Consider the following 22,929-nt stretch of genomic DNA (forward strand, 5'->3'; position numbering starts at 1 on the left):
TGTGTGTGTGTGTGTGTGTGTGTGTGTGTGTGTGTGTGTGTGTGTGTGTGTGTGTGCATTCGTGTGTGTGTGTACTCACCTTAATGTGTTCATGGTTGTATGAGGGAGGAAAAAGGTCACGAGAGAGAGTGCCACCATGCATGTTCGTGTTTGTGTTTGTGTCTCTACCAGAATGTCAAAGGTCACGACAAAACCCCAAAGCCCTATTTTCTCTCTATTTCTCCCCGTAGTCTGTAACAGACCAACTCTCATTATCCAAATACTGACTATCTGCACGTTAAAGTAACTGACACTGTCACTTTCACTTCAGAGACATTTGAAATCCATATGAGAGTAAAAGAGGCCAGAAAAAGGTAGCGGGTAGTGAATTATTTCAGAAAGTGCTCTCCTCTTCTCGGTCTCTTAAACAGGCAGAATGCCACTGCCACTAAACAGTGGGAGGTAGAGAGAGAAAGAGAGAGAGAGAGAGAGAGAGAGAGAGAGAGAGAGAGAGAGAGAGAGAGAGAGAGAGAGAGAGAGAGAGAGAGAGAGAGAGCGAGAGAGCGAGAGCGAGAGAGAGAGAGAGAGAGAGAGATAATGAGAGAGGTAGAGAGATAATGAGAGAGGTAGAGAGAGAATGAGAGAGGTAGAGAGAGAATGAAAGAGAATGAGAGAGGTAGAGAGAGAATGAGAGAGGTAGAGAGAGAATGAGAGAGAATGAGAGAGGTAGAGAGAGAATTAGAGAGGTAGAGAGAGAATGAGAGAGGTAGAGAGAGAATGAGAGAGGTAGAGAGAGAATGAGAGGTAGAGAGAGAATGAGAGAGAATGAGAGAGAAAGAGAGAGAGAGAGAGAGAAAGAGAGAGAGAGAATGAGAGGTAGAGAGAGAATGAGAGGTAGAGAGAGAATGAGAGGTAGAGAGGTAGAGAGAGAATGAGAGGTAGAGAGAGAAAGAGAGAGTGAGAGAGAGAAAGAGAGAGCGAGTGATTGTAACTCATTACCCTCTTATTGAGCTATTTCACTACACCATGAGTCACTCCATTTAACCAGCTGGTAATACTCTCCCTATCATTCCTTTACTTAGCTGATTGATCAATTGATCAACATGAATGTGCAAAATGTGCAAACTATGATCATTTGCCAGAATGCTGATATGATGCTCCCGTAACATTTGAAAATGGGAGACCTCAATGAGGTCAAAAGCAAAATCACAGACCGGAGATTCTGTGCCAATAGGCTTTGTGCTCAGACATTAATTCATTACAAACCTGTCTAGCACCTTCCATTGGCTTAATTTAGCTTACTAAAGGTATGACCCAACTATTTTATTTGCAAATGATTCCAAATGTAAAGTTGCATTAGACAGAGATAAGATTTAATCAGACTAGTTTATTTAATATGTTGACTGTCTTTACCGAACAACCTAATAGTGCTGATGCAGCATTGATGATGCAGTTTATATAACCTAATGTAATGTTTCTGTCCTGTAGCTCCTCCTCCTGCTCCGCCTCTCCCTCTGTCTACCACTATCCCGTAGCTCCTCCTCCTGCTCCGCCTCTCCCTCTGTCTACCACTGTCTTGTAGCTCCTCCTCTTGCTCCGCCTCGCCCTCTGTATACCACTGTCTTGTAGCTCCTCCTCCTGCTCCGCCTCTCCCTCTGTCTACCACTGTCCTGTAGCTCCTCCTCCTGCTCCGCCTCTCCCTCTCTCTACCACTGACCCGTAGCTCCTCCTCCTGCTCCGCCTCTCCCTCTGTCTACCACTGTCTTGTAGCTCCTCCTCCTGCTCCGCCTCTCCCTCTGTCTACCACTGTCTCGTAGCTCCTCCTCCTGCTCCGCCTCGCCCTCTGTCTAACACTGTCTTGTAGCTCCTCCTACTGCTCCGCCTCTCCCTCTGTCTACCACTGTCTTGTAGCTCCTCCTCCTGCTCCGTCTCTCCCTCTGTCTACCACTGTCCTGTAGCTCCTCCTCCTGCTCCGCCTCTCCCTCTACCACTGTCCTGTAGCTCCTCCTCCTGCTCCACCTCTCCATCTGTCTACCACTGTCCTGTAGCTCCTCCTCCTGCTCCGCCTCTCCCTCTGTCTACCACTATCCCGTAGCTCCTCCTCCTGCTCCGCCTCTCCCTCTGTCTACCACTGTCTTGTAGCTCCTCCTCTTGCTCCGCCTCGCCCTCTGTATACCACTGTCTTGTAGCTCCTCCTCCTGCTCCGCCTCTCCCTCTGTCTACCACTGTCCTGTAGCTCCTCCTCCTGCTCCGCCTCTCCCTCTCTCTACCACTGACCCGTAGCTCCTCCTCCTGCTCCGCCTCTCCCTCTGTCTACCACTGTCTTGTAGCTCCTCCTCCTGCTCCGCCTCTCCCTCTGTCTACCACTGTCTCGTAGCTCCTCCTCCTGCTCCGCCTCGCCCTCTGTCTAACACTGTCTTGTAGCTCCTCCTACTGCTCCGCCTCTCCCTCTGTCTACCACTGTCTTGTAGCTCCTCCTCCTGCTCCGTCTCTCCCTCTGTCTACCACTGTCCTGTAGCTCCTCCTCCTGCTCCGCCTCTCCCTCTACCACTGTCCTGTAGCTCCTCCTCCTGCTCCACCTCTCCATCTGTCTACCACTGTCCTGTAGCTCCTCCTCCTGCTCCGCCTCTCCCTCTGTCTACCACTGTCCTGTAGCTCCTCCTCCTCCTCCGCCTCTCCCTCTACCACTGTCCTGTAGCTCCTCCTCCTGCTCCACCTCTCCCTCTGTCTACCACTGTCCTGTAGCATCCCCTCCTGCTCCGCCTCCTCCTCTGTCTAACACTGTCTTGTAGCTCCTCCTCCTGCTCCGCCTCTCCCTCTGTCTACCACTGTCCTGTTTCTCCTCCTCTTGCTCCGCCTCTTCCTCTGTCTACCACTCCTCCTCTTCCTGCTCTCATCTCCTCTTTAATACTCAGCTGCTTTCTCAGCAAGCAATGACTTCATTATTTTCCTTACCTTCACAATTAAGAGTTTCACAATTAAGGGTCGCCATGACACTGCTGTCAAGCCGCTCTCTGAGCCCGTCCTATCATCATTTGCTTTAGCCATTATTCCAGACAAGCTCAATAAAACACAGATCAAGTATTTGAACCCAGGCCGGCTCTAAGTGCTTTTGATTGTCTGATTCAACCAGAGACCAGCTAGACCTGCTGGCACAAACTGTACAGCTCCTGTGCTGTTGCCAACGTCTAACCTCTAGATAGTTCATTTCTGGCACAGGCTGAAATGTGTAGTCCACACAATACAGTTTACACAGCTGTGCCTGGCATAGGAACAACACCACTGCATGATAGAGGACGTTAGAAGCGGAAAATCATATTCCATGTTTTTACACGGATGGTTGATAATTCAAATATAATACAAAATTGCAGTGACAAACTGCTCGCACGCTCTCTCTCTCTCTCTCTCTCTCTCTCTCTCTCTCTCTCTCTCTCTCTCTCTCTCTCTCCCTCTCTCTCTCTCTCTCTCTCTCTCTCTCTCTCTCTCTCTCTCTCTCTCTCTCTCTCTCTCTCTCTCTCTCTCTCTCTCTCTCTGCTCTCTCTCTCGTCACTCTCTCTTCTCTCTCTCTCTCTCTCTCTCTCTCTCTCTCTCTCTCTCTCTCTCTCTCTCTCTCTCTCTCTCTCTCTCTCTCTCTCTCTCTCTCTCTCTCTCCTTCTCTCCTCTCTCTCCTCTCTCTCTCCTCTCTCTCCTCTCTCTCCTCTCTCTCTCTCTCTCTCTCTCTCTCTCGACAGCCTTGTTTGGCCCACTGTATGGAATAGATAGTTATTTTGGTGTAACCAGACGAAATAAACAGATGAATAAACCGAGAGTGAACGAAACCGACACACTGTGTCTATGTCCCAAAATGGTTCCCTTATGCCCTACATAGTGCCCATAAGGCTCTGGTTAAAAAAATAGTGCACTATATAGGCAACAGCTTGCCATTTGAGACATCCAACCCAGTCAGAGGAAAAGGGAGTAGGCACTCAGTCAGTTGTACACCAAACTGTCGTAACACGTTATCCATCCCACAGTAGATAACCACACAACGAATGGATAAACACAGCCCACTGCTGTCACAATGGCCCGACGTTGTGACAGCCCACTTTCTGTTGGATTACGAAAGATCTCGATGGTGCAGCCAGGGCCTTCTGCAGTCTGGAGCCACTGTCCTCAGCATTCCTGTCATTCCTCTGTCTGGCCTGTTAAATATCAGTCCCCTCACTCTACTACCATAGACAGATACAGTGGTAGCTCTTCAATCATTCCCCTCCCTCCCTCTACTGCCATAGACAGATACAGTGGTAGCTCTTCAATCATTCCCCTCCCTCCCTCTACTGCCATAGACAGATGGGACAAACACCAAATTGAGACTCTCAGTGAACAATGTAAAACACCAAATAATGCATGCAGAGCAGAATTAAGCTAATACCTGCTAATTATCAAAATCCAGGAAAGAGACGTTAAATTCTACAACCACCTTAAAGGAAGTCATTCCCAAACCTTCCATAACAAAGCCATCACCTACAGAGAGATGAACCTGGAGAAGAGTCCCCTAAGCAAGCTGGTCCTGGGGCTCTGTTCACAAACACAAACAGACCCCACAGAGCCCCAGGACAGCAACACAATTAGACCCATTGGAAAGAATTAACAAAAGACAGCGCAAACTAGAATACTATTTGGCCCTGAACATATAGTACAGAGTGGCAGAATACCTGACCACTGTAGCTGACCCAAAATGAAGGAAAGCTTTGTATAGACTCGAGGCCACCGTGCATACTGCCCACAAAATGAGGTGGAAAATGAGCTGCACTTCCAAAAACTCTTGCCAAATGTATGACCATATTAGAGACTTTATTAGAGACTTATTTTCCCTCAGATTACACAGACCCACAAAGAATTCGAGAAAAAAGAAATCTAATTTTGATAAACTCTAATATCTATTTGGGTGATATACCACAGTTTACCATCACAGCAGCAAGATTTGTGACCTGTTGCCACAAGAAAGGGGCAACCACCATTGTAAATACAACCCATATTTATGTTTATTTATTTTCCCTTTTGTACTTTAAAATATTTGCACATCGTTACAACACTGTATATAGCCATAATATGACATTTGAAATGTCTCTATTATTTTGGAGTGGATGGAGTGTATTTGGAGTGGATTTTGTGAGTGTATTATCTATTTCACTTGCTTTGGCAATGTAACAATATGTTACCCATTGAATTGACAGTGGCAGCTCTTCCATCAGCTCTTCCATCAGTCCACTCCCTCCCTCTACTGCCATAGATAGTGGCAGCTCTTCCAACAGTCCCCTCTCTCCCTCCCTCCCTCTGCTTTCAGAGATGGAGACAGTGACAGCTATTTCACCAGTCGCCTCCCTCCCGCTGAGGTCAGAGACGGAGACAGTGACAGCTCTTCCATCAGCCCCTTCCCTCCCTCTGCAGAGACCAGAGCCAGATGCAGCTCTTTATCTCACCAGGGGCTGAGAGAAACACAAGCCAGACAGTATTATTCTCTTCATTATCCATTAGAACAGTCTCTGTAGACTGAGCAGCCAGCCACCAATTCCTTAACAATGCTATGTGTAGCCTCTACAGCCTCAGAATATCTCTGAATGTCTCAACATATTAGTGTTAAATCATTTATTTATTCATCAATCACACTTATTTTATAAAGCCCTTATTACATCAGCAGTTGTCACAAAGAGCTTCACAGATACCCAGCCTAAAGCCCCACAAAGCCAGCAATGCAGATATTTACTAGCCTTCATGAGACTTTCCTGTGTGTGTTTTTCTCTCTCTGTTGTTGCTCGGCCATTATATCACTCAGTCTCTGACTGCAGAGGGAGGGAGGGGACTGATGGAAGAGCTGCCACTGTCTCTGGTCTCTTACCTCAGAGGGAGGGAGAGAGGGGACTGATGGAAGAGCAGCCACTGTCTCTGGTCTCTTACCTCAGAGGGAGGGAGAGAGGGGACTGATGGAAGAGCTGCCACTGTCTCTGGTCTCTGACAGCAGAGGGAGGGAGAGAGGGGACTGATGGAAGGGCCGCCTCTGTCTCTGTTTGACTGCACAGGGAGGGAGGGGAATGATGGAAGAGCCACCACTGTATCTGGTCTCTTACATCAGAGGGAGAGAGGGGACTGATGGAAGAGCCGCCTGTCTCTGGTCTCTGACTTCAGAGGGAGGGGACAGGTTGAAGAGCTGCCACTGTCTCTGGTCTCTGACCTCAGAAGAAGAGAGAGAACTGATGGAAGAGCTACCACTGTCTGTGACCTCAGAGGGAGGGGACTGATGGAAGAGCTGCCACTGTCTCTGGTCTCTGACTTCAGAGGGAGGGGACTGATTGAAGGCTCATAACCACTTATCTCAAACTATTTCGGTTTACATGTAACAGTATTTGTTTTTATTTAACCCTTTTTTAACTAGGCAAGTCAGTTAAGAACAAATTCTTATTTATAATAACGGCCTACCAAAAGGCCTCCTGCAGGGACGGGGGCTTGTATTAAAAATGAAAATATAGGACAAAACAAACATCACAACAAGAGAGACACCACAACACTACATAAAGAGGGACCTAAGACAACAACATAGCATGGCAGCAACACATGGCAACACAGCATGGTAGCAAAACAACATGACAACAACATGGTAGCAACACAAAACATTGTACAAACATTATTGGGCACAGACAACAGCACAAAGGCAAGAAGTAGAGACAACAATACATCACGGTTGGTCTCTGTCGGATCATAGCCCCACCACGGGGACTCAGGTTGGTCCTCTCTCTACCGGATCATAGCCCCACCACGGGGACTCAGGTTGGTCCTCTCTCTACCGGATCATAGCCCCACCACGGGGACTCAGGTTGGTCCTCTCTCTACCGGATCATAGCCCCACCACGGGGACTCAGGTTGGTCCTCTCTCTACCGGATCATAGCCCCACCACGGGGACTCAGGTTGGTCCTCTCTCTACCGGATCATAGCCCCACCACGGGGACTCAGGTTGGTCCTCTCTCTACCGGATCATAGCCCCACCACGGGGACTCAGGTTGGTCCTCTCTCTACCGGATCATAGCCCCACCACGGGGACTCAGGTTGGTCCTCTCTCTACCGGATCATAGCCCCACCACGGGGACTCAGGTTGGTCCTCTCTCTACCGGATCATAGCCCCACCACGGGGACTCAGGTTGGTCCTCTCTCTACCGGATCATAGCCCCACCACGGGGACTCAGGTTGGTCCTCTCTCTACCGGATCATAGCCCCACCACGGGGACTCAGGTTGGTCCTCTCTCTACCGGATCATAGCCCCACCACGGGGACTCAGGTTGGTCCTCTCTCTACCGGATCATAGCCCCACCACGGGGACTCAGGTTGGTCCTCTCTCTACCGGATCATAGCCCCACCACGGGGACTCAGGTTGGTCCTCTCTCTACCGGATCATAGCCCCACCACGGGGACTCAGGTTGGTCCTCTCTCTACCGGATCATAGCCCCACCACGGGGACTCAGGTTGGTCCTCTCTCTACCGGATCATAGCCCCACCACGGGGACTCAGGTTGGTCCTCTCTCTACCGGATCATAGCCCCACCACGGGGACTCAGGTTGGTCCTCTCTCTACCGGATCATAGCCCCACCACGGGGACTCAGGTTGGTCCTCTCTCTACCGGATCATAGCCCCACCACGGGGACTCAGGTTGGTCCTCTCTCTACCGGATCATAGCCCCACCACGGGGACTCAGGTTGGTCCTCTCTCTACCGGATCATAGCCCGACCACGGGGACTCAGGTTGGTCCTCTCTCTACCGGATCATAGCCCCACCACGGGGACTCAGGTTGGTCCTCTCTCTACCGGATCATAGCCCCACCATGGGGACTCAGGTTGGTCCTCTCTCTACCGGATCATAGCCCCACCATTGGGACTCAGGTTGGTCCTCTCTCTACCGGATCATAGCCCCACCACGGGGACTCAGGTTGGTCCTCTCTCTACCGGATCATAGCCCCACCATGGGGACTCAGGTTGGTCCTCTCTCTACCGGATCATAGCCCCACCACGGGGACTCAGGTTGGTCCTCTCTCTACCGGATCATAGCCCCACCACGGGGACTCAGGTTGGTCCTCTCTCTACCGGATCATAGCCCCACCACGGGGACTCAGGTTGGTCCTCTCTCTACCGGATCATAGCCCCACCACGGGGACTCAGGTTGGTCCTCTCTACCGGATCATAGCCCCACCACGGGGACTCAGGTTGGTCCTCTCTCTACCGGATCATAGCCCCACCACGGGGACTCAGGTTGGTCCTCTCTCTACCGGATCATAGCCCCACCACGGGGACTCAGGTTGGTCCTCTCTCTACCGGATCATAGCCCCACCACGGGGACTCAGGTTGGTCCTCTCTCTACCGGATCATAGCCCCACCACGGGGACTCAGGTTGGTCCTCTCTCTACCGGATCATAGCCCCACCACGGGGACTCAGGTTGGTCCTCTCTCTACCGGATCATAGCCCCACCATGGGGACTCAGGTTGGTCCTCTCTCTACCGGATCATAGCCCCACCATGGGGACTCAGGTTGGTCCTCTCTCTACCGGATCATAGCCCCACCACGGGGACTCAGGTTGGTCCTCTCTCTACCGGATCATAGCCCCACCACGGGGATTCAGGTTGGTCCTCTCTCTACCGAATCATAGCCCCACCATGGGGACTCAGGTTGGTCCTCTCTCTACCGGATCATAGCCCCACCACGGGGACTCAGGTTGGTCCTCTCTCTACCGAATCATAGCCCCACCACGGGGACCCAGGTTGGTCCTCTCTCTACCGAATCATAGCCCCACCACGGGGACCCAGGCTGGTCCTCTCTCTACCGAATCATAGCCCCACCACGGAGACTCAGGTTGGTCCTCTCTCTACCAAATCATAGCCCCACCACGGGGACCCAGGTTGGTCCTCTCTCTACCGAATCATAGCCCCACCACGGGGACCCAGGTTGGTCCTCTCTCTACCGAATCATAGCCCCACCACGGAGACTCAGGTTGGTCCACTCTCTGTCGGATCATAGCCCCACCACGGGGACTCAGGTTGGTCCTCTCTCTACCGAATCATAGCCCCACCACGGGGACCCAGGTTGGTCCTCAAACTGCTGGATCATAGCCACACCACGGGGACTCAGGTTGGTCCTCTCTCTACCGAATCATAGCCCCACCACGGGGACCCAGGTTGGTCCTCTCACTACCGAATCATAGCCCCACCACGGAGACTCAGGTTGGTCCTCAATCTGCTGGATCATAGCCCCACCACGGAGACTCAGGTTGGTCCTCTCCCTGCCGGATCACAGCCCCACCATGGGGACTCAGGTTGGTCCTCTCTCTGCCGGATCATAGCCCCACCACGGAGACTCAGGTTGGTCCTCAATCTGCTGGATCATAGCCCCACCACGGGGACTCAGGTTGGTCCTCAATCTGCTGGATCATAGGCCCACCTCGGAGACTCAGGTTGGTCCTCTCTCTGCATGATCATAGCCACACCACGGGGACTCAGGTTGGTCCTCAACTGCCGGATCATAGCCCCACCACGGAGACTCAGGTTGGTCCTCTCTCTGCCGGATCATAGCCACACCACGGGGACTCAGGTTGGTCCTCTCTCTACCGGATCATAGCCCCACCACGGGGACTCAGGTTGGTCCTCTCTCTACCGGATCATAGCCCCACCACGGGGACTCAGGTTGGTCCTCTCTACCGGATCATAGCCCCACCATGGGGACTCAGGTTGGTCCTCTCTCTACCGGATCATAGCCCCACCACGGGGACTCAGGTTGGTCCTCTCTCTACCGGATCATAGCCCCACCACGGGGACTCAGGTTGGTCCTCTCTCTACCGGATCATAGCCCCACCACGGGGACTCAGGTTGGTCCTCTCTCTACCGGATCATAGCCCCACCACGGGGACTCAGGTTGGTCCTCTCTCTACCGGATCATAGCCCCACCACGGGGACTCAGGTTGGTCCTCTCTCTACCGGATCATAGCCCCACCATGGGGACTCAGGTTGGTCCTCTCTCTACCGGATCATAGCCCCACCACGGGGACTCAGGTTGGTCCTCTCTCTACCGAATCATAGCCCCACCACGGGGACTCAGGTTGGTCCTCTCTCTACCGGATCATAGCCCCACCACGGGGACTCAGGTTGGTCCTCTCTCTACCGGATCATAGCCCCACCACGGGGACTCAGGTTGGTCCTCTCTCTACCGAATCATAGCCCCACCACGGGGACTCAGGTTGGTCCTCTCTCTACCGGATCATAGCCCCACCACGGGACTCAGGTTGGTCCTCTCTCTACCGAATCATAGCCCCACCACGGGGACTCAGGTTGGTCCTCTCTCTACCGGATCATAGCCCCACCACGGGGACTCAGGTTGGTCCTCTCTCTACCGGATCATAGCCCCACCACGGGGATTCAGGTTGGTCCTCTCTCTACCGAATCATAGCCCCACCATGGGGACTCAGGTTGGTCCTCTCTCTACCGGATCATAGCCCCACCACGGGGACTCAGGTTGGTCCTCTCTCTACCGAATCATAGCCCCACCACGGGGACCCAGGTTGGTCCTCTCTCTACCGAATCATAGCCCCACCACGGGGACCCAGGCTGGTCCTCTCTCTACCGAATCATAGCCCCACCACGGAGACTCAGGTTGGTCCACTCTCTACCAAATCATAGCCCCACCACGGGGACCCAGGTTGGTCCTCTCTCTACCGAATCATAGCCCCACCACGGGGACCCAGGTTGGTCCTCTCTCTACCGAATCATAGCCCCACCACGGAGACTCAGGTTGGTCCACTCTCTGTCGGATCATAGCCCCACCACGGGGACTCAGGTTGGTCCTCTCTCTACCGAATCATAGCCCCACCACGGGGACCCAGGTTGGTCCTCAAACTGCTGGATCATAGCCACACCACGGGGACTCAGGTTGGTCCTCTCTCTACCGAATCATAGCCCCACCACGGGGACCCAGGTTGGTCCTCTCACTACCGAATCATAGCCCCACCACGGAGACTCAGGTTGGTCCTCAATCTGCTGGATCATAGCCCCACCACGGAGACTCAGGTTGGTCCTCTCCCTGCCGGATCACAGCCCCACCATGGGGACTCAGGTTGGTCCTCTCTCTGCCGGATCATAGCCCCACCACGGAGACTCAGGTTGGTCCTCAATCTGCTGGATCATAGCCCCACCACGGGGACTCAGGTTGGTCCTCAATCTGCTGGATCATAGGCCCACCTCGGAGACTCAGGTTGGTCCTCTCTCTGCATGATCATAGCCACACCACGGGGACTCAGGTTGGTCCTCAACTGCCGGATCATAGCCCCACCACGGAGACTCAGGTTGGTCCTCTCTCTGCCGGATCATAGCCACACCACGGGGACTCAGGTTGGTCCTCAATCTGCCGGATCATAGCCCCACCACGGAGACTCAGGTTGGTCCTCAATCTGCTGGATCATAGCCCCATCACGGAGACTCAGGTTGGTCCTCTCTCTGCCGGATCATAGCCACACCACGGGGACTCAGGTTGGTCCTCTCTCTGCTGGATCATAGCACCATCATAGGGCTTGTGAGATCCCATGTGGTTGCGGCAGGTAGTCTAGTGGTTAGAGCGTTGGACTAGTAACCAAAAGGTTGCAAGATCAAATCCCTGAGCTGACAAGGTAAAAATCTGTTGTTCTGCCCCTGAACAAGGCAACCCAACAACCCACTGTTCCTAGGCCATTATTGAAAATAAGAATTTGTTCTTAACTGACTTACTAAGTTAAATAAAGGTTAAATAATAATACATCTGCATCTATATATACCATTTATTTATTTCCTTTCCTCCCTAATCTTACTACATTTGCACACACTGTCTATATATTTTTCTATTGTGTTATTGACTGTATGTTTGCTTATCCCATGTGTAACTCTGTGATGTTGTTTTTGTCGCACTGCTTTGCTTTATCTTGGCCAGGTTGCAGTTGTAAATGAGAACTTGTTCTCAACTGGCCTACCTGGTTAAATAAAGGTGAAATCATTTTCAAAAAAATTAAAGGTAGCATCAATTCAGCACTAGCAGGAATAGAGATGGAGACGGTAGCTACATGATTCAAATGTAAACTGGTTTAAAGTCAGGCCCACATTAATGGGGATCTCAACTGTAAACTGGTTGATAGTCAGGCCCACATTAATGGGGATCTCAACTGTAAACTGGTTGATAGTCAGGCCCACATTAATGGGGATCTCAACTGTAAACTGGTTGATAGTCAGAAACACATTAATGGGGAGCTCAACTGTAAACTGGTTGATAGTCAGGCCCACATTAATGGGGATCTCAACTGTAAACTGGTTGATAGTCAGGCCCACATTAATGGGGAGCTCAACTGTAAACTGGTTGATAGTCAAGCCCACATTAATGGGGGATCTCAATTGTAAACTGGTTGATAGTTAGGCCCACATTAATGGGGATCTCAACTGTAAACTGGTTGATAGTCAGGCCCACATTAATGGGGAGCTCAACTGTAAACTGGTTGATAGTCAGGCCCACATTAATGGGGAGCTCAACTGTAAACTGGTTGATAGTCAGAAACACATTAATGGGGAGCTCAACTGTAAACTGGTTGATAGTCAGGCCCACATTAATGGGGAGCTCAACTGTAAACTGGTTGATAGTCAGGCCCACATTAATGGGGATTTCAACTGTAAACTGGTTGGTAGTCAGGCCCACATTAATGGGGAGCTCAACTGTAAACTGGTTGATAGTCAGAAACACATTAATGGGAAGCTCAACTGTAAACTGGTTGATAGTCAGGCCCACATTAATGGGGATCTCAACTGTAAACTGGTTGGTAGTCAGAAACACATTAATGGAGAGCTCAACTGTAAACTGGTTGGTAGTCAGAAACACATTAATGGGGAGCTCAACTGTAAACTGGTTGATAGTCAGAAACACATTAATGGGAAGCTCAACTGTAAACTGGTTGATAGTCAGGCCCACATTAATGGGGATCTCAACTGTAAACTGGTTGATAGTCAGGCCCACATTAATGGGGATCTCAACTGTAAACTGGTTGGTAGTCAGAAACACATTAATGGAGAGCTCAACTGTAAACTGGTTGGTAGCTCAACTCAGACTGTATACTTATTTTTTCACACGATACATATATTTTCTCCAATTGCCTACCTACATTGTAAAGGTTACGCAAGGGATCCGGGTCAACTGATGCGTTAAATTACAGTGTCAACAATCGCCTTGCATCTTTAAAGCAGCCAATCACCCTGTCTCTTTAAGAGGCCTGTCACCCTCTCTTTAAGAAACCCTCTGTCTACCTGAGCGAAGAGAGGTGGCCTGAGCCTTAGTGATTCATGACTTAGCAGGTTGGTAATTGATCTTAGAAGAGGAGAATGTGAGCCAACTGACCTGTGTACTGTATCTAGTTCAATGGTTGGCAACAGAAGAGGGACATCCTGAACAGAGAGAGCAGAGCAGTATTGAACTGGAGCAGGTTATATTTGGTTCAGATCATTGTTAAGTTCAGACCCCAGACCTCGTGTTGGATACAAGGAGGAGGTACCAAGCAGATCACAGGTGTTGTTACATCCGTTCCATTTTCCCATCAAGTTGACCATGGTGATGTGACGTAACCGTGGTGATGTGACGTAACCATGACAAAGGCTGTGTTGTCAAATAATGTCATACATCCTATTCATAGACTATTCTTCTGTAGGGGAGAGTGGGGTAAGTTGAGCCATTATTTGGGGTAAGGTGAGTCCCAGGACAGGTATGGGGTAAGGTGAGTCACAGGACAGATATGGGGTAAGGTGAGTCACAGGACAGATATGGGGTAAGGTGAGTCACAGGACAGATATGGGGTAAGGTGAGTCACAGGACAGATATGGGGTAAGGTGAGTCACAGGACAGATATGGGGTAAGTTGAGTCACAGGACAGGTATGGGGTAAGGTGAGTCGCAGGACAGATATGGGGTCAGGTGAGTTGCAGGACAGATATGGGGTAAGGTGAGTCACAGGACAGATATGGGGTAAGTTGAGTCACAGGACAGGTATGGGGTAAGGTGAGTCACAGGACAGGTATGGGGTAAGGTGAGTCACAGGACAGATATGGGGTAAGGTGAGTCGCAGGACAGATATGGGGTAAGGTGAGTCACAGGACAGATATGGGGTAAGTTGAGTCACAGGACAGGTATGGGGTAAGGTGAGTCACAGGACAGATATGGGGTAAGTTGAGTCACAGGACAGGTATGGGGTAAGGTGAGTCACAGGACAGGTATGGGGTAAGGTGAGTCACAGGACAGATATGGGGTAAGGTGAGTCACAGGACAGGTATGGGGTAAGGTGAGTCACAGGACAGGTATGGGGTAAGGTGAGTCACAGGACAGATATGGGGTAAGGTGAGTCACAGGACAGATATGGGGTAAGGTGAGTCACAGGACAGATATGGGGTAAGGTGAGTCACAGGACAGATATGGGGTAAGGTGAGTCACAGGACAGGTATGGGGTAAGGTGAGTCGCAGGACAGGTATGGGGTAAGTTGAGTCACAGGACAGATATGGGGTAAGGTGAGTCACAGGACAGGTATGGGGTCAGGTGAGTCGCAGGACAGATATGGGGTAAGGTGAGTCGCAGGACAGGTATGGGGTAAGGTGAGTCGCAGGACAGATATGGGGTAAGGTGAGTCACAGGACAGATATGGGGTAAGGTGAGTCACAGGACAGATATGTGGTAAGGTGAGTCACAGGACAGATATGGGGTAAGTTGAGTCACAGGACAGGTATGGGGTCAGGTGAGTCGCAGGACAGATATGGGGTCAGGTGAGTTGCAGGACAGATATGGGGTAAGGTGAGTCACAGGACAGATATGGGGTAAGTTGAGTCACAGGACAGGTATGGGGTAAGGTGAGTCACAGGACAGATATGGGGTAAGTTGAGTCACAGGACAGGTATGGGGTAAGGTGAGTCACAGGACAGATATGGGGTAAGGTGAGTCACAGGACAGGTATGGGGTAAGGTGAGTCACAGGACAGATATGGGGTAAGGTGAGTCACAGGACAGGTATGGGGTAAGGTGAGTCACAGGACAGGTATGGGGTAAGGTGAGTCACAGGACAGATATGGGGTAAGGTGAGTCACAGGACAGATATGGGGTAAGGTGAGTCACAGGACAGATATGGGGTAAGGTGAGTCACAGGACAGATATGGGGTAAGGTGAGTCACAGGACAGATATGGGGTAAGGTGAGTCGCAGGACAGGTATGGGGTAAGGTGAGTCGCAGGACAGGTATGGGGTAAGGTGAGTCACAGGACAGATATGGGGTAAGGTGAGTCACAGGACAGATATGAGGTAAGGTGAGTTGCAGGACAGGTATGTGGTCAGGTGAGTCGGGAGGAGGAGACTGCGTGAATCAGGCCTTCATGGTCGAATTGCTGCAAAGAAACCACCACTAAAGAACATCAATATGAAGAAGAGACTTGCATGGCCCAAGAAACATGAGCAATGGACATTAGACCGGTGGAAATCTGTCCTTAGGTCTGATGATTCCAAATTTGGGATTTTTGGTTCCAACCGCCGTGTCTTTGTGAGATGCAGAGCAGGTGAACGGATGATCTCTGCATGTGTAGTTTTCACCATAAAGCATGAAGGAGGAGGTGTGATGGTGTGGGAGTGTTTTTGCTGGTGACACTGTTAGGGATTTATTTAGAAGGCCCACTTAACTAGCATGGCTACCTCAGCATTCTGCAGCAATACACCATCCCATCTGGGTTGCGCTTAGTGGAACTGTCATTGGTTTTTCAACAGAACAATGACCCAACACATCTCCAAGCTGTATAAGGGCTATTTGACCAAGAAGGAGAGTGATGGAGTGCTGCATCAGATGACCTGGCCTCCACAATCACACGACCTCAACCCAATTGAGATGGTTTGGGATGAGTTGGACTGCAGAGTGAAGGAAAAGCAGCCAACAAGTGCTCAGCATATGTGGGAACTCTTTCAAGACAGTTGAAAAAGCCTTCTTCATGAAGCTGGTTGATAGAAAGCCAAGAGTGTGCAAAGCTGTAATGAAGGCAAAGGGTGGCTACTTTGAATAATCTAAAATCTAAAATATATTTTGATTTGTTTAACACTTTTTTGGTTACTACATGATTCCATATGTGTTATTTCATAGTTTACACAAGCAGTCATATTTAGCTAACTCTGGGCTAACAGAAACCATAATATGAATTAGCTAATAGCAATTACTATTGCCAGTTCATCACATCACGGGTGAGCTCACCATTGATCAAAATTATTGAGTAAAACACTTTCTAAAAATCAAAAGTAATCTCACGATGGGGTAGTTTGTGCGCGCCGCCATGTTTGTTTTTCCACGTCAACCAAAGATAAGAGGAGGAGACAAGATGAGTTAGGTCTTTTTGCAGCATATGCATGTTGAAGTGGGGGTGTGTCGTCTACCATCATTCCCTTCCCTTGATTCACTTCCGGGAGTTTACTCTAAAGATGAGTGAACCATCCCTTCCCATAATAATGTTATAACATCTTTGGTCTGACAGACGTTTACATGACACCCAGAATGCATTGTATAATGTCAACAAACATGACGCCACACATAGCTGGCAGATAGCTTAGCATTAGCTCATCATAATCAGTACAACCTTCAAAAATGTATTTTACAAACATCATATCTGTGCATTACAATCTATGCAAGAATCGGAATGGATGATTTGTCACCAGTACTTGAAAACATGTGAATAAAACAGTAAATACATTATGCTCTATACATACATACGGTATGCTTCAGTAGAAACGACAACACAATATAGAGACAATAAGGCACTTACTTTCATAGGAACGCACACATGTCCAAAGTTATAATTTGTAAGGATAATAACATTAAAGGCAATACGAGCGCCAGCCAGACAATATGCCGGGGATAAGAGTTTGTGCAAGACTGTGCAAATGTCTGCATACTTGATCTGAGGAAACACGAAGTGCTTGTGCTCTTGTCGAAGAGACTTCGTCTCAGTAAAGCCTCAAAAATAAATTGTCCGTAAAAGTGAAATGGGCTACTTCTTATGTGAATTAATGAGAAGGCGGAACACACCTCAATTCATACTGTTGTTAGAAAGTAGAACTTGTTCGAAAATAATTTGAAATTGATAAGTTGAAACATAGGCTGCCTGCTAATTATCTATAAGCTGTCTTGGTTGTTGGGCAGCGCGGGTTAACTGTCCTGTTGTGTAACAATCCCATTTTGGAACAGTGAGGCATTCTGACATCACTCACGTTGGGGGTTACCGTTAGCGATATTTGGAACTCACACGTGAAAAGGTTAAAACACTTTCTAAAATAGGCCCTGTTCTTACCTGATATCCCAGCGATAATGCTTTGCATTGTGCCGGGAAAGAAAACATTTCAATTGGCTCAATTTACTCCCAGACAAACTTTTTGACAATATTAGCCCTCACAGCTACAAGGAAGCACTTTCATGTTAGGCTCAGGACCTCATATTAAGGCTTATAGAGACCCCACCTGACGTATAGAACAATCTTTCAATGATCTACTTTGGTTTAGATACAAGCATCATGAAACCTCGAACCCAATAAATTCATTCAACTTGGTGAAAATCTTCTTTTTTTTTGGACCTAAGTTGCTTACCACTTTTTCCATGTGGTTTCTTCCTTTACAGACTTCATGAAATGATGACCTCTTCTTAAATATTTGGTCAAATTATTAATTATCTGTATGGTTTCCTAGAGAAAAGGGTAGCTCAACATACCCCTTTAGCTCAATTTACCCCACTCTCTCCTATTGCCAATTACAAATATACAATATATTCCTTTAAAAGAACATTTCTATCAAGACAAATTAAAAATGTATTGTTCCCGCTAAAGAAATGTCAAAGATATCATTTATTAAGAGGTAAGATTAGATATACTTTATTGTTCCATAGGAGATGGAGAGAAAAAATGTATTCTGCTTTTTTTCACACACACACACACACACACACACACACACACACACACACACACACACACACACACACACACACACACACACACACACACACACACACACACACACACACACACACACACACACACACACACACACATTAGATTGGAGAGGCTGGTGCAGAGGACAGCTGCAGTGCAGCACCCATTGAGTAGATTAGGGGCTTAAATTCCTTGCTCCAGGAAACATCGGCAATAGGTGGCACCTGAGACATTTATGCCAGCAACCTTGTTGTTCATCATTCTTTCCCCGTAAGAACATTTCAATCAAAGATAAATGTCTAAAACTTGTATTGATTACTCAGTCAGACTGTGTGACAGGACTGGGTGTCTTTTCAGGAATAGGAGCCAGTACAAGAACCAGACCCTGGGTTCAAATACTATTTAAAAAAATTCAAATACCTTTAGCGTTTGCTCTAGTCTGCCTGGAGTGCCAGATGGGCAGGGGTGACACTCATTGGGAGTATTCTATTGGTTCCATTGTTTCAGGCAAGCTCAATCAAGCCCAGGTAAAGTGTTTGAAATGATTTCAAATAGTATTTGAACCCAGGTCTGGCCAGAGCATGTACTGTAGACAGTTGGTCTGAGTTCATCGTGTGTTTTGCCTTATCAGTAGGAGTGTGGTCCAGTGCCAAATATTAGGCTAGTTTAACACCTGGCGCAATAACACACACACACACACACACACACACACACACACACACACACACACACACACACACACACACACACACACTCACACACACACACACACACACACACACACACACACACACACACACACACACACACACACACACACACACACACACACACACACACACACACACACACCACCTGCCACAGGAACAGTTTGTCAAGCCAAGTCCTTGATACTACTACCACTGTGTCACCACAAGATACTGTACTCTCTCAGACCAGTACTCTCAGTCACGTTGGTGTGTGTGTGTGTGTGTGTGTGTGTGTGTGTGTGTGTGTGTGTGTGTGTGTGTGTGTGTGTGTGTGTGTGTGTGTGTGTGTGTGTGTGTGTGTGTGTGTGTGTGTGTGTGTGTGTGTGTGTGTGTGTGTGTGTGTGTGTGTGTGTGACAGCAGTACCCATGGGCTCCTATGGTGTTTCCCCGTTGCTTCATCTCTGGTCATGTCTGCCTTTAAAAAATATATATTATATAAAAAACGCTCGAGAATCTACCTGCCAGTTGACTGAGAAGTGGAGACACATGATCTGAAATTGGTATTGTTTGAGTTACCATTTACCTGCTTGTTTGTTCTTCTGAAGCATTTACATGAATCCAATATTAAAATAATATAACATCTTCTTATAAGGTATTCATTGTTGTTTTAAATGACACATTATTGTAATATAATGGAGAGACCCAACCCGATCAGGAGCTGTGGGAATCACCCAGTTACGCGAGGTGAAATTCTCATTTGCAAATACTGCATAGGGGAACAGGGGTATGATTGGCTGAGGGATTGCAGCTGCTCTGTTGTTTTGTGTAGAGATGGTGCTGTTGCTGTAGCGACCAGTAAACTGTTCAGGCTTCTGACAGCCTAAGCAGATCTTCTGTCTTCCCTCTTCCACGCATGCTGTGTGAGACTGGGTGGGTGGGTGACTGGGTTTTGACAGACCTATTTAGAGGCTTGGGAATTCTTAGGGAAGGGAATTCTGTCAGCGTACAGAGGGGGAAGCCTGAGTTGTGTAGACCCTGAGCACGGAAACTGACAGCCATTTTGATTACTCAGCTCTCAGTGTGTAGCGTTTCATACACATTTTATAAGTGTGTTATACGTTATGCTAGTATATAATAGAAGTATAACATACAGTATGTTCCCTCTAGTCATCATTGGGTGTTTCACCATAAATCCTTGTCTCTGTCTGTAGTCTATATTCCCATTTCCCAAAAAGAGAAAAAACACATTTCCTGACATAAACTCCCGTTTATTCACTTGATTTATCTGAGTTGTTATCGAGAATTTAGTTAATTAAATATGTTACAACAGTTAAAGGGCAATTTGCTCTGGACCATAATGTACTGCTTAATTTGATTCAACAAACAGCTAATGTTTCTCTGGGTTTGGATGCTAATGCAATTTCATCTCCCTTCCTCTCATTTAGCAATCTTGACTCAGCAGCAGATTGCCTGGTTGCATTGTGCCTTGCAGAAATAAACAAGATCTTGTGATTCCTCTTTCCGATGGTCTCGTACCCCCTTTGGGGCCCTAAATAAGGTCCCATAGCGAGAAGGCTGAGTGCCAAGCCTGCGCTGTAAACGTGGTCCTACTGGAGTCAGGGCACAGATCTGGCTAGTCACAGCTCTGCTCATTGAGGAAGAATGAATACGACTCCTGCCCTTTGGCTGGAGAACCTGGTAGCTTTTCTTTGTACACTCCAATAACTTGAGTAGCCTGTTTGTGTCTTGGCATGACAGCCACAATAGGAGTTGGCAAGACAGCAGCCTACAAACTGATCTAGGATCACACTATGACCTGAGAGGGCTCCAGCCACAGTACACGTAACCCCATTTCCCCCTATTTCAAGACACTTAGCTTGGGAGGGAGGGAGGGAAGGAAGGAAGGAAGGAAGGAAGGAGCAGAATCACCAGCCAGTAGGTCAGGCCTATTTCTTTCAGGAGATACAGCAATGCTGCTACTGCTCTTCTAGATCCAATTACTGAGATCTTCCTTACAGTAAATCCTCTCTCTCTCTCTCTCTCTCTCTCTCTCTCTCTCTCTCTCTCTCTCTCTCTCTCTCTCTCTCTCTCTCTCTCTCTCTCTCTCTCTCTCTCTCTCTCTCTCTCTCTCTCTCTCTCTCTCTCTCTCTCTCTCTCTCTCTCTCTCTCTCTCTCTCTCTCTCTCTCAAGCTTTGCATCTCTGGTCATTTAGACGAGGATCATGTCTGGGTTGCACTCTACTGATTGAGCTGGTTCTATGTGTAGCATGTGCTTAGCATGGAACACTCAAACAACGTAACTGACCAATGGAGGAGTAGTAATGAGATTAGCATAGAAAAATTAGGCCAGAGGCCAGTATATAAAGTTGAGAGATAATGACGACGTGTTTATTTTATGCAATTCATAATTATAGTATTTCACAATTTCAAAAAACTCTGTGTTTAAATAATCTATGGATCTATTTCAATTCCTGAGGTAAAATTGTTGGTCATTTGAAGTTAATAGATTTTTTTCTGACAACATGTTTCAACAAGCCTGCTAGCTATAGTTAACTGTTTTGAACTTAAAGGACACATTCAATTAATTTGCTTAGGCATTAATCATGTAAATATATATATTTTTTTTTCAATAAACAATTGTGGCACAGTGTCAGTGAGATTTGAAACTTCTGTTGTTTGGTCATGGAATTAGCCCACTGCACCACCAGGATGGAACAAGTTTCTTAACTCATACAACGCTGTTCATTTTCGTCTTTTATTGAACTACACAAGTCAGTTAAGAACAAATTCTTATGTACAATGACAGCCTACCAGGGAACAGTGGGTTAACTGCCTTGTTCAGGGGCAGAATGACAGATTTACCTTTTCAGCTCAGGGATTCGATCCAGAACCCTTTCAGTTACTGGCCCAACACTCTAACCACGAGGCTAACTGCCACCTCTTATAATCAGGTGTGGCCAATTAGTGAACACACTTAACAGGATAGAGGATAAAGAGAGTTTTGTTGATGCTGTGAACGGAATGTTTTTGTTTTAAATAACATTCTTAGAACGTTATTTGAACATTACTAATGTTTTCTTGTGTGTTTTTTTAATGGAAAGTGTTCTTCATGTTCTGAGAACATGACTTTAAATAGAACCCTGAGGAAACCTGTAGAAAACCTTTAAATAGAACCCTGAGGAAACCTGTAGAAAACCTTATGCTGAAGTTCTGAAATTCCCAAACGAAGAACGTTGTTTCAAAACACTCTCGGAACAATTTGTGAACATTACTTTAAATAGAACCATGACGAAACATGTAGGAAATGTTTTTCTGAAATACTAAAATTCCTACTAAGAAACATATGGTTCTCAGAACATTATTTGTTAGCTGGTATTAGTCTGACTTGGTCAGCACCACAGAGGCCCAGTCAGCACCACAGAGAGGCCCAGTCAGTACCACAGAGACGCCCATCAGCACCACAGAGGCCCAGTCAGTACCACAGAGAGGCCCAGTCAGTACCACAGAGAGGCCCATCAGCACCACAGAGGCCCATCAGCACCACAGAGGCCCAGTCAGTACCATAGAGAGGCCCAGTCAGTACCACAGAGACGCCCATCAGCACCACAGAGGCCCAGTCAGTACCACAGAGAGGCCCAGTCAGTACCACAGAGGCCCAGTCAGTACCACAGAGAGGCCCAGTCAGCACCACAGAGAGGCCCAGTCAGCACCATAGAGGTCCAGTCAGCACCATAGAGAGGCCCAGTCAGCACCATAGAGGCCCATTCAGCACCATAGAGAGGCCCAGTCAGCACCATAGAGGCCCAGTCAGCACCATAGAGGCCCAGTCAGCACCACAGAGGCCCAGTCAGCACCACAGAGGCCCAGTCAGCACCACAGAGAGGCCCAGTCAGCACCACAGAGAGGCCCAGTCAGCACCACAGAGGCCCAGTCAGTAGCATAGAGGCCCAGGCAGCACCATAGAGGCCCAGTCAGCACCACAGAGGCCCAGTCAGCACCACAGAGAGGCCCAGTCAGTACCACAGAGAGGTCCAGTCAGCACCACAGAGAGGCCCAGTCAGTACCACAGAGAGGTCCAGTCAGTATCACAGTCAGCACCACAAAGAGGCCCAGTCAGTACCACAGACAGCACCACAGAGAGGCCCAGTCAGTACCACAGAGAGGCCCATCAGCACCACAGGGGCCCAGTCAGCACCAGAGGGGCCCAGTCAGCACCACAGGGGCCCAGTCAGCACCACAGAGGCCCAGTCAGCACCACAGA

General features: G+C 48.5%; 1 protein-coding gene across 2 annotated transcripts in view; it reads left to right on the forward strand.

The window, feature by feature from the left end:
* LOC129812633 (potassium/sodium hyperpolarization-activated cyclic nucleotide-gated channel 1) overlaps positions 1 to 22,929 on the forward strand; it is a 162,107-nt gene that overhangs the window by 15,968 nt on the left and 123,210 nt on the right. The window lies entirely within an intron of this gene.

The sequence above is a fragment of the Salvelinus fontinalis genome, chromosome 2 (genome assembly GCF_029448725.1).
Source record: "Salvelinus fontinalis isolate EN_2023a chromosome 2, ASM2944872v1, whole genome shotgun sequence".
Classification (NCBI taxonomy): Eukaryota; Metazoa; Chordata; class Actinopteri; order Salmoniformes; family Salmonidae; genus Salvelinus; species Salvelinus fontinalis.